This window comes from Acomys russatus, chromosome 7, assembly GCF_903995435.1.
Source record: "Acomys russatus chromosome 7, mAcoRus1.1, whole genome shotgun sequence".
Classification (NCBI taxonomy): Eukaryota; Metazoa; Chordata; class Mammalia; order Rodentia; family Muridae; genus Acomys; species Acomys russatus.
The window spans coordinates 39,904,983-39,917,140 of record NC_067143.1 but is presented as its reverse complement, the minus strand read 5'-3'; the positions used below and the strand labels follow the sequence as shown (position 1 = coordinate 39,917,140).

Here is a 12,158-nt window from a genome sequence, read left to right as displayed (position 1 = left end):
AATGAGCAGCTTAAGCATAGTGGCTGGATACAAGATTAGTTTAATAGGTTAGATAGGTGTTGTAAGTTGATAATGATGAGAGATGATAGTGATTTACATTTAGAATTTTAGACTCACCAAGATAGGAAAGAAGTTTTCTTCAAGGCCTGCCAAATACAAATAGCCAAAACTATATATATATATATGTGTGTGTGTGTGTGTGTGTGTGTGTGTGTGTGTGTGTGTGTGTGTGTATTTAAAATTCCTGATTGTTTTCAGTTATTATTGCTGTAGGTAGTTTATTGTATTTATGTATAATAATATAAATATATGTCAAATATTTAATAAATATTAAAACTAAAAAATTAAAAAACAATAAGAAGCCTTCCTGTATACAAATGACAAATGGACTGAGAAAAAAATAAGAAAAACTGCACTCTTCACAAGAGCCAAAATAGTATAAAGTATCTTGGTGTAACTCTAATCAAGCAAGTCAAAGAGCTGTATGACAACAACTTTAAGTCTCTTAAGAAAGAAAATGAAGATATCAGAAGACAGAGAGATATTCCATGCTTGAAGTTTGGTAGGATAACATAGTAAAAAGAGCCATCTTACCAAAAGTAATCTACAGAGTGAATAAAATTCCTATCAAAATGCCAACACAATTCTTTACAGATCTTGAAAGAACAATTCTCAACTTCATATGGAAAAACCAAAAAACCCAGAAAAGCAAGCTTATACAATAAAAGAACTTCTGAAAGAATCTCCATATATATAATGGTACTGGCATAGAAATAGACTGGTTTATTAATGGAATTAAATCAAAGACCCAGAAACAGATCCACACACCTCTGGATTACTGATTTTTGACAAAGACAAGACCATACAATGAAAAAAAAGAGCATCTTCAACAAATGGTACTGGTCTAAATGGATGTCTAAATGTAGGAAAATGAAAATATATCCATAAGTATCACACTGCACAAAACTAAAGTCCAAGTGGAACAAATACTTCAAAATAACATCAGATACACTAAATCTCATTGGAACAGAAGACAACTTCCTGAACAGGATACCAACAGCTCAGACTCTAAGATCAACGATTAATAAAGAGGACCTCTTGAAACTGAAAAGCTTCTTTAAGGCAAAGAACACTGTCAATAGAATTAAACTGTAGTCATTGACTGGGAAAAGATCTTCACCAATCCTATATCTGACAAAGGGCTAATATTCAAAATATATAAAGAACTCAAATCACTAAACCAAACATATAAAATAACCCAATTAAAAAATGGGGCACAGAGCTAAACAAATAATTCTCAACAGTGGAATCTCAAAGACTGAGAAGGACTCCTTAGTTATCAGGGAAGTGCAAATCAAAATGAATTTGAGATTCCATCTTATACATCTCAGAATGGCTAAAATCAAAAACTCAAGTGACAGCACATGCTGGCAAGAATGTGGAGAAAGGGGGAACAATTTTCCAATGCTCTTTGGAGTGTAGACCTGTACAACTACTTTGGAAATCAATCTGGCACTTTCTGAAATAATTAGGAATAGCTCTACCTTAAAACCAGCTATACTACTCCTGGGTATATACCCAAAAGATACCCCACCATACAAAAAAGACACTTGCTTAATTATGTTCAAAGCAGCCTTATTTACAATAGCCAGAATCTTGAAACAACCTAGATATCCCTCAATGGAAGAACAGATAAAAGAAATGGTGGTACATCAATGCAATGGAATACTACTCAGCCATTAAAAATAAGAAATCATGAAATTTGCAGGCAAATGGATAGTACTAGAAAAGATTATCCTGAACAAGATAACTCAGACATAGAAAGACTCATATGGTATGTACTCAATTGGATTTTAGCCATAGAGTACAGGATAAACATACTGCAAGGCACAGACCCAAAGAAGATAAGTAAGGAGGAGGATCCAAGGCAGGACGCACAAATATCACTCACAAAGTGAAATAAGGTAGACACAGGTAGAGATTGAAAAGGGCAAAAATGGTAGGAGATGAGCACAGAGAGATATGACTTCAGAAATCTGACCTGGGGAGAGTGGGGGTTGGAGGGCAGAAGGCCTGCTTGTAGAGAAAAGAGAAACTGTGTGTGGGGACATCTCTGTGATAAGTTGGAGACATAATTCAGTATAGTGTCCTGGGAGAATATGAGGGGGACTCTGGCAGAGACTCCTCATAGCAGAGGCCATAGAGACTGAAGAGGACACCCTTTAACTAGACAAGACTCCTCGTAGAGGGAGGGGAACACTAACCCACCCATAAAAACTTCAAACCAAAATTTACTCTGCCTACAAGTGTTTCAGGAATAAATACAGAACAGAGACTGAGAAAATGTCCAACCAATTCCTGGCCAGACCCAAGACCCATCCAGTGGGAGAGAGCCAACCGCTGAGACTATTAAGGATTCTCTGCTATGCTTGCAGACAGGAGCCTAGTAGAGTTGTCTTCTGAGAGGCTCCACCTAGCAATGGACTGAAATCAATGCTGAGAGTCATAGCCAAACATTGAGAGATGAATAGGGAGTCTTATGGAAAAGTGTGTGTGTGTATGTGTGTGTGTGTGTGTGTGTGTGTGTGTGTGTGTGTGTGTGTGTGTGTGTGTCGGGGGTGGAAGGATGAAAGGACCTGGAGGTAACACAAGCTCCACAAGACTAACATAGCCATCTAGCCAGGGCCCAGAGGGGTTGGATTAAACTGAAACACCATACATTCACTGGACTTAGACCAATACACAGTTGTAGCCAATGGGCAGCTCAGGCTTCATGTGGGTCCTCTATTAAGGGGAGTGGAGGCTGTCTCTGATATGCTTTTGATCACCTCCCCCTGGTTGAACTGCCTTGCCAGGCCACAGGGGAAGAGGACAGGCACAGTCCTGATGTGACTTGATGAGCAGGAGTGGATAGGAAGGGGGGGCGGCGCTCCCTTTTTATGAAGGATAGGGGAGGGGAGAAGAGGAGAGGAAGGAAGGGTGGGACTGGGAGGAGAGGGGTGAAGGGGCTATGACCAGGATGTAAAGTGAATTATAATATATAAATAAATTCTTAAAAATAAAAGAAATACATAGGCAGTGACTTGGAAGTCACATGGTTCTGTATCTTTCTTCAACAGTGTTTGGACTGAACAGATCAGGGGACTCCCTCTTTATTAGATTCCAGCCGCCTTACAGCCTCTCCAGTCACAGCCTTTCCTCCAGGACCATCTCCTCGGACCAGCCAGCACTGCCTCTACTGTGGTTTGCTCCACACTGCCTATTAGCCATGATCTCCCAGGCTAGTCAGAATTATTCCATCAAAGCGTAAGCTCTACTAACCCCCTGGTCAACTTGCACCTGTGGGCCTCCTACACTCACTCTCTCTGGGATGCTATGCAAATTGGGAGGGTGTAGGCTACTTTTTCTGCAAATTGGCCAAGGAAGAAGCACAAGGGCGCTGAGTGTCTCCTTAAGGTGCACAATGATGGTGAGGTTGCACACTATTCCATGATGTGCAGATGCCACCTCAAGATGAGTGGAGTAAAACCCATGAGGCCATAGAGGCTGCCTTGGCTCTGGAGAAGAACTAGAGCCAGGCCCTTTTGGATCTTCAGTCCCTGGGTTCTCCTCACTTAGACCCAATCTCTGTGATTTCTTGGAAAACCACTTCCTGGATGAGGAGGTGAAGCTCATCAAGAAGACTGGCAACCATCTGACCAACATCTGTAGGCTGGCCAGGACACAGCCAGCACAGACTGGCATGTCACAGGCATCTCTGGGGGAGTATTTCTTTGATTGACTCACTCTCAAGCATGACTAGGAGGCTTCATAGGCTTCCAAGGAGCTCCCTCCTCTGCTTTGCACCAGCCAGCCTTAAGGCCTCCACCGGAATGAACCTCTCAAGCCACCAAGCAGTTCTGTAACTATCCTGCAGCCCCTCTCAATCTTGGACCAAGTAAAAATAAAGCTCTTTGAAACAGAAAAAAAAAAAAAAAAAAAAAAAAAAAAAAGAAAGAAAGAAATACATAGTATACATTGGCATTCAATTAAAATCACATAAAAATTCTACAAAATTGCTTTTAAGAATGAACTGATGTTAAAAGATTATTAATACTGAATGTTGAATTACTATTTTAGCAATGACAGCAGTTACTCCTTGAACAGCTTTATACCCAAATAACCACACGGATGGACCAGGATCTATTTAATTAACCTATTGCACAATGCTGCATAATAATTACCCCATCCTAAACCTCCATGCTAGTATAGTTTCTTCCCATTCAAATTTCCCACATTATACTTGCTTTTAAGTCATCTCCTAGGCCCAGTTTATTTCACTTGATGTTTCTCTGTCTCTCCTCCTGGCTTAATCCTCTCCTTCTTTCTCTTTCTCTTCCCCTCACTTGACCAGGATGTCCCGCCCTATTCTCTGTTTTTGTTCAGCATTGGCTAGTTTGTCTTTGTTGAGAACACAGAGAACAAATGGTGAGATGTTTACACAAACTTGAAACCAGAGATGCACAATGCAATGTCTGGATTGATCCAGAGAGTGGGGTAGAGAAATCAACATTCGTATTTGCAAGGGTAAACTGTACACAGCCCACAAGAATATATGCCAACAATCTGATTTTATAAAGAGATTGAAATCAAATCTATGTATATATGAATAACAGCATCTATCAATATATAATCAGGGTTTTATTTATTTAGGATTTTAACTTGTTTTTCTTGCCATTCCAATTTAATGAAAAAAAAAAAAGTAAAATTTAGGATCAACTAAAATGAAGGAAAATGTTACAGAATAGTTTATATCATTTTCATGTAGACATTTAGTATGTTAAAATCATCTTTAATATATATTTAAAGAAGTATACATAAACATTTAATATATAGTATTTGGACTATAGTAGGAAACTACTATGATTTCCAGTCCAACTAACTTTTTGTTGGAGTAACTTGAGACTTTTCCAAAGACGTATTTAATTCCATTGTCTACTATTTTTGTTGGAATTTACTTCCAGACTTGTATAAATATTACATTTAATGTTTTTATCATTGTATTTTCTATTACTTGTATACAGTATTTCACAAAAGAAGTGTACTTGGATGGACTTTAGAAAGACATGCATCCTATAGATGTTCAGATGTAATATGTGATGGAAAAGACACACCACGACTAAAGGTGAGCATCAGAACCATATGTAGACATACAATGAGGCACTATATAGAATCTTTATATGATTCTGCAAATATAACTCCAAATTAGTGGTTGATTCTCTTTCTCTCTCTCTCTTCCCCTCTCTCTCTCTCTCTGTGGGAGGGAATATTATGTGCATGTACATATGTGTGTGCTTGATCATAATATGCTTGTATGTTTTTTAGTCATCAAAAACTCCTATGTATTTTGCCACATTTCATAGCATTATAACTTACATGTTAAAAGCTGAGAGTTCCTAATGATTGATTTACTTATTTAAGTTTTTACATCAATGTAAGAATATCCATATAATGATATGGAAACAAAAATAAGCTCACAAAATTTACTAATATGGAAGAATCAACAAATAACAAATGTTACAAATATTTGTACAGATACCTCACGTCATTTGATCAAGAACAAGATAGCCAATCAGAACTGACATATACATTTTAACCAATGAATTATTGCCCCTGAGTACCTAAAATCCAGTATTCATTCAATTGCATGGTAAATTCATAATGGAAAATATTGAAAGTCCTGCTACATATCCACGTCTTTATTTTGGCAATTCTCTAAATTTATGACTCTGCCTTATGAGAGCTAGGTGTGCCAGTCTGTGCTGCCAAGCTTAGTTACATATATTTTTATAAACTGATTCAAAAAAAAAATCAAATAGATCAATTAAAATAATCATAGTGTTAAGTTAAAAGGAACAAAGGCTATCCTGAGAATAAGAAGTGAGAAAAAAGCCCTTTGTCTTGTGTATACATGTTATTGTGTGTGAATGTCTGTGTGGAAGTGTGAATAGAAGTCGGAAGTGAGCATCTTCATCGTCCAGTGAACGTTTTGAGACAGGATCTGTCATCAAACCTGGATATGGCTGATTGGCTGGACAGGATGGAAATGAGGACCTATGTCTTCCACCTCAGGACTTAGATTACAGGTGTACATCATCATACATGACTTTAATGTGGGTAATGTTTATATAAGCTCAGGCCCTCACGTGTGTGCAGCAAGCACTCTCCAGGAAATGTTCCTAGTTCGCAAAACCCAGAATCTTCAAGAGCAATGAAACATCAGAAATCTAGGGGGAGATATTTTAAGGAATATACTAAGATAGGAAATTATAAAGATAAAGAAAATAAATAAAATCAATTATGAGAAGATGTGGGAAAGTTCAGTTTGAAAGTAATTGGCAAGGTTAACTACCCTTTGAATGCAGTTCCACTTCCACCTGTGATGGATCACACTAATAGATGCAGTGAACTCTGACAAACTCTGCTCAGACTATGAAATCACTTGGCATGGCTGTGGTATGTGGCAGAGGAGAGCAAACCCAGCAAAAATGGTCTGGGCAAGATTCACGCAAATGTACATGATATTTTAATGGAAATGTGATGTCCACAATACTGACTTCATATGTGCCGCCACGTTACCATGACAACCTGGAGCTCTCTATAGTTCACTATGGAATAATGACTTGCTTATGCCTGAACATTTGACATAACAGCTTTTCAGGACATTAACAAAGATTAAATTGGAAAAGATCCCTAAGCCAAATATGACTAAAGGAGGAAATTTATTTCTGAAAATAACATCCCAAATAATTGCCAGCTACATTTGCTTCTTAATTCTGAGACTAAATCCCAAGATATGTGAGTCTAGGAAAGTCTTGCCCATGAATGTTTTTGGTCGTGAATGGTAACATTCTTAAGTGAAGATGACTTTGCAGCATGAACTTGAATAATAATCACAGCCAGGGCTGTGCTGAAAGCTCTTAGCTGACAACTGCTTCTCTGGGGAAGAAGAAATGTAAGCCAGGTCAATTAAACAGATCTTAAAAAAAAAAAAGCCCTTCTCTCCTGGAAGACTTCTTATTTTCAATTTCTGCCACATCACTGGCATGTTACTAAGAAATAAATCACATCCAACAAACACTTATCACGTTCTCTGATCTTTTGTCTTCTTTCTGTCAAGTCCACATAAGCAATTGCCAGGTCCTGACATAATTTAAAGGTTACAAGGAACTCCCCCCTCTTTCCCTTCTTTCTATCTCTCTTAAATATCTCAGTCTGACTAGACTGACTGGCACATAAAGATTGTAGTGGGATTTTGGACTGTCAAACTCTTTCTCAGTATCCACTAAAGATGCTGAATGGAAGCTCCATCTCTGTGCTGGGAGTGTGAGAGCCAACGTGTTGGTTTGCATTTTAACTACAGTGCTTAAGAGATCCATAAAACAAAAATGCATCTAACCTCTAAGCTCCTTCTTGAGAAGCTGAAGGTTATTATTATTCATATAAGATAACAAAGTCTATGTTTTTTCTCCCTTAAGTTTATTTGACCCAACTGTACCACATATGCTTGATTACATGTAGGTGAGAGGTACATAGGCAGAAAATACATCAGGATGTATGCTTGCCCCTGATTGGATGTAGGCAAGAGGTGCTCAGGCTGGAAGGATGTCAGGATATATATTCTCTCTAATTGGACCTAGTGGGAAACATGTATGGGTTTGCTTTTATAAGGCTCTGCAAAATGTGACACATCTGCGATCCCAGCATGGACCTAGCCAGAGTATATTATCCTGGCCAGTATTTAAGTAAAGCTTTCTTCAATTTTGGCTCAAAATTGTGGTATTGGTCTTATTCTTGCCCCATGGGATTAAGAGGAGCCTTTCATGGGGGATTAGGCAATGAGAGCAGGGTATATATGATCTCAATTGTCTAATATAGGACTGGAAGCAAAGAGACTTAAGGAACAAATGGATGATCTTACTCTCTCTAAATTCAAGAAAATTCTACTTTACATGGCCTGGGAATGATATGGGAAAGCCAAAAAGAAAGTAGAGTTTTAAGTTCTGAAATGGAAATGTGTGATATCTTCTGTTTCAGAAAGGGTTCAAGGTCTCAATGTAAGTTCTATTTATTCTTTTTCCTGGGAGCAAGTCCAAACTAGTCATGCACCTTGACCCCCCCCCCTTTTTAAAAAATTTTTTATTAATTTATTCTTGTTACATCTCAATGTTTATCCCATCCCTTGTATCCTCCCTTTCTTCCCTCCCCCCCCATTTTCCCATTATTCCCCTCCCCTATGACTGTTCACCTCATGTAATAAATATGGCCCTTTTGCCTCTATGCCTGTCTGAGCACCATTTTTGTGCCTAGTGTCTGGGGAGGCCAGGAGAGAGTGTCTAATGCGCTGGAATGGGAGTTACAGACAGTCTGTGCTGGGGATCAAACCTGGTCCCCATGACTGAGTCATCTCTCCAGCTCCTAGAAGAAAACAATCTTGCAGCCTGAATATCACCATAAGAGACAACTCTTCTTTCTCTAAATTTAAACTTTTTTTTCATTTTTTCTCAAGTTGTTCCTTTTTTACAATGACCCACTTTGTCTAGGAATGAGTGGACATTACTAACTGACAAAGCTTCCCCTGTGTAAGAATATAATAGTAAGCAAATCAAGTCAATCACAGAATGGAAATATCATGTTTTCTGTCATTTGAAAGGCCTTAAGTTTATCGATACATAAAATCATCTATGTGTAGATGACTTGAAGGTAGAAGTGAAACTCTCTAGGGAACCAAGTGGGAGAGAGAAGAAGAAAGAGGCTGGGAAACACATTCAAAGTATACTCTGTGCTATGTATTTGCTATGTAAAACGGCCTTGCATAACTTTGTATAATAATTTTTAAAATCATTAAGAAACCTTCCTTAAAGATTACTGACAGCTCTACAACCTAATAAGTTTTATACTTATGCTCAGTTATATGAGATAGGAAAACCAAAACTATGGAGAGTTTGGATACCCGGTGAAGCCTAGTTCATTAGTTTGTGGTTAATTGCCATATCTCATTATGTCTTTTTTCAAGACTTCGCCCTTCTCTCTCAATTGCACTATCCATTATAAGACTGAATCTTTCATAACTGAATGTGAAATTGGAAAAAATTGTATACTACAAGTGATACTGCACAAATGTTGATAATTCTCGGTAGCTTGGAAACCATCAATAATGACTACTACTTCTATGCCATAGCAACAAATAGTTTTCATTGTACTTTAGATCAAGTCAGGGTACTATTTTGAGAAGGAATTTATTATTTTAATGTCTATACTGAACCCACATTCACCCCATACAGCTCTTTATATAACTGTTTCCAAAGAATTATCTCAGACATTATGTATACAAAGATTGATGGCATATACTATATTACATTCCTTTCTTTGACTGTCAACCTCTCAGCTTAGAATTAAATTGCTACATTCCAGGAGCCTCTCACTAGGTATATAGAAGGAATCTCTCTATTTACTAATTTCATGAACCTGATAGAGTGATGGTTTTTTTTTAACTACTGTAAATAGTGCAAGAGCCGCAAAAATAGTTTGCCCTGGGATTATATGTCAGTGTTCAGCCAAATTCAAGCAAACAAGTCAGAAGATAATATGAAACTGTGCCTGTGATTATTCTTTAACTTTTCCCCTTCACTGTAATTAGTACTGTTGTCCTTAACTTGCCATAGAAGTGACATTCTTGCATTGATGGTGGTGGGTGGATGGGTGGGTTCAGCTGTAAGGTGCCATCTTGAGAAATCTATTGTTAGAAATTGAACTATCCTGGGGGCCTGGAATTGGAGAACATCCACTGCTGAGAAGTCTAAATTTGACTTGCCACAGCCCCTGAGTAAAAGAAGGCCTAGAAATGGAGTTGTGGAAAGCAGGAAGTCTGGACACTGGGGATCCCAAGAATGGCTCAGGCTGGGAAGTGCATGAGAGAGATAACATCACCTTCAAGGCTTCTCTCATCAACTGAGAATAATTGTTGAGTTTCTTATGTCTGAACCTGAGGAGCAGTGGAAGAAATTTTGGAGTCACCGATCTGTTTTTCAGTTCTGCAGGGTCAGAGAATTCTGAAGTTTTTGGAAAATACTTGATATTTCTGATTGCACCTGTACATTTTTTCTATTATCGAAAACCTAGATTTAAAATATATTTGCACTGACTTTCACATGAACTCTGGTGCCCCATATTTGACCATGTCCCCTGGATGGGGACGCCTGGTGGCACTCAGAGGAAGGATAGCAGGCTACCAAGAAGAGACTTGATAGCCTATGAGGAGGTTCCCCGTCAATCACAGTCATAGGGGAGGGGAGTAAGGGGAAAATGGGAGGGAGGGAGGAATGGGAGGATACAAGGGATGGGATAACAATTGAGATGTAATATGAATAAATTAATATAATATATTTAAAAAATAAAATATATTTGCAGATATATGACAGTGTTTGTCTATGTCTGTGTGTTTGTGTGTGTGTGTGTGTGTGTGTGTGTGTGTGTGTGTGCCTATGTGTATAATTTTAGGCCACAAAACTGTAAAGGAGATACAGGTCAAAGAGGTATTAAGATACATAAATTGGGTAATGATAAATATGTAATAAGAAAACAAAGTTAAATGGAGGATGGGGAAAAAGGGGAACAATTGCAAGGAGGTTATGGGGGAAGGAAGAAAGGGAGGAGAATACGTGAAAACAAACTACACAAACAATGATGAAACTCATTATCTTGTATGCTAAACTATAAAAATAGATACCATACAAAGCATATGTCAATAAGATAATAAGCATACAGACTGATAAGTACATTCACTCTAATAAAGTTTAGTAATTATCAATGAATGTAGACTTCACCCTCATCAAGGAAAACTTTTTGCAGCAGGCAGAAAACCAGAACAACAACAAGATGATGTTGATTTGTGGCACCCAGTCCCAATGGAAGCATCTATTAAAACTCCGCCACTAAAGCTCAGGAAACACTGCAGTGGTTGAAAAATATTAAGAGTCAAAGGATCTGGCGGTTTGCAGTGAGATTGTGTCTTCTAGTAATGTCAGCATCTACATGCATGAAGTCTAACCAGCACCATGAGCTAGACAAGGACATCTATAATAGACACACTAAGGCGAGTGGGGGGAAGCCCAGGAGGCCTTGACTATACACAAAGAATTACAGGTAACTCAGAAATGCTGAGTATGGAAGAAATAGCCTGCCACAGGGAAGAGCGCACCAACTGACTATCCAATACCTAGTGTCCAGTCCTAAAAGCACACATACCAGTAATACGCAGACTAAGGAGGTGTTATCATACATACATCCAGACAGCAGACACACACACACACACACACACACACACACACACACACACACACACACTAACAATGAAAAAAGTGTCCATGAATTTGAAAGAGTGCATGAGGGGCATATGAGAGGGCTTAGAGGGAGAAAAGAGAAGATGGAAACGGAATAATTACATCATAATCTCAAAAAATAAAAATAATTAAAATTTAAATAAATAACTACACAGTCACAGTACCAGACCTTCAAGGAACAAAATAAAATTAGACAAAGGAATAATGGGCTCACTGTGGAAACCTGCCCTTAAGAAATAATATGAGGCCTAAATGAAGTTCAGGAGGTAAACACTGCTCTCTGGTACTTATTTAACAGCTGGTTTCCTGTAGGCAAAAATTTGCCTGTTTTTTTAATGGTAGCTGATGTGTGTTATAAATACTTCTGCTGTGTTCTATTTCAAGATGCTAAAGTGATGTCAGTACGCTTGGATTTAGGGAATTTCATAAATATGCTTTATTTTGTTTCTTCCTTGTTTTTCAAATAACAAGAAAAAATAACATAGTGAGCAGGGAATGACAAAATAAGGCTTGTGAATTTATGTCCTCTATGTTAAATTTAATCAATGAAAAATTTGTGAAAACATTAATTTTAAAATAATTGTATTTAGCAGCTAGGTCTGAAAAATTGTAAACCGACTCTCATGCATTAGTGTGGTCTGGTTCTCTGGGATATCACAGGTAAGTGAGTAGAGCTAGCAGAATGCTACTCAAGGCAGATGATACATGAGGAGCTTCTGAATTGACAATGGGCTCGTTCTATTAAAACATTATCAGCAGTCCCACCATGCAGTTCTC

At 38.1% G+C, this 12,158-nt stretch overlaps 1 pseudogene; it reads left to right on the top strand.

Annotated features, from left to right (window-relative positions):
* The first annotated feature begins 3,268 nt into the window (after positions 1 to 3,268).
* On the top strand, positions 3,269 to 3,802 carry LOC127192132 (ferritin light chain 1-like; annotated as a pseudogene).
* The last annotated feature ends 8,356 nt before the right edge of the window (positions 3,803 to 12,158 follow it).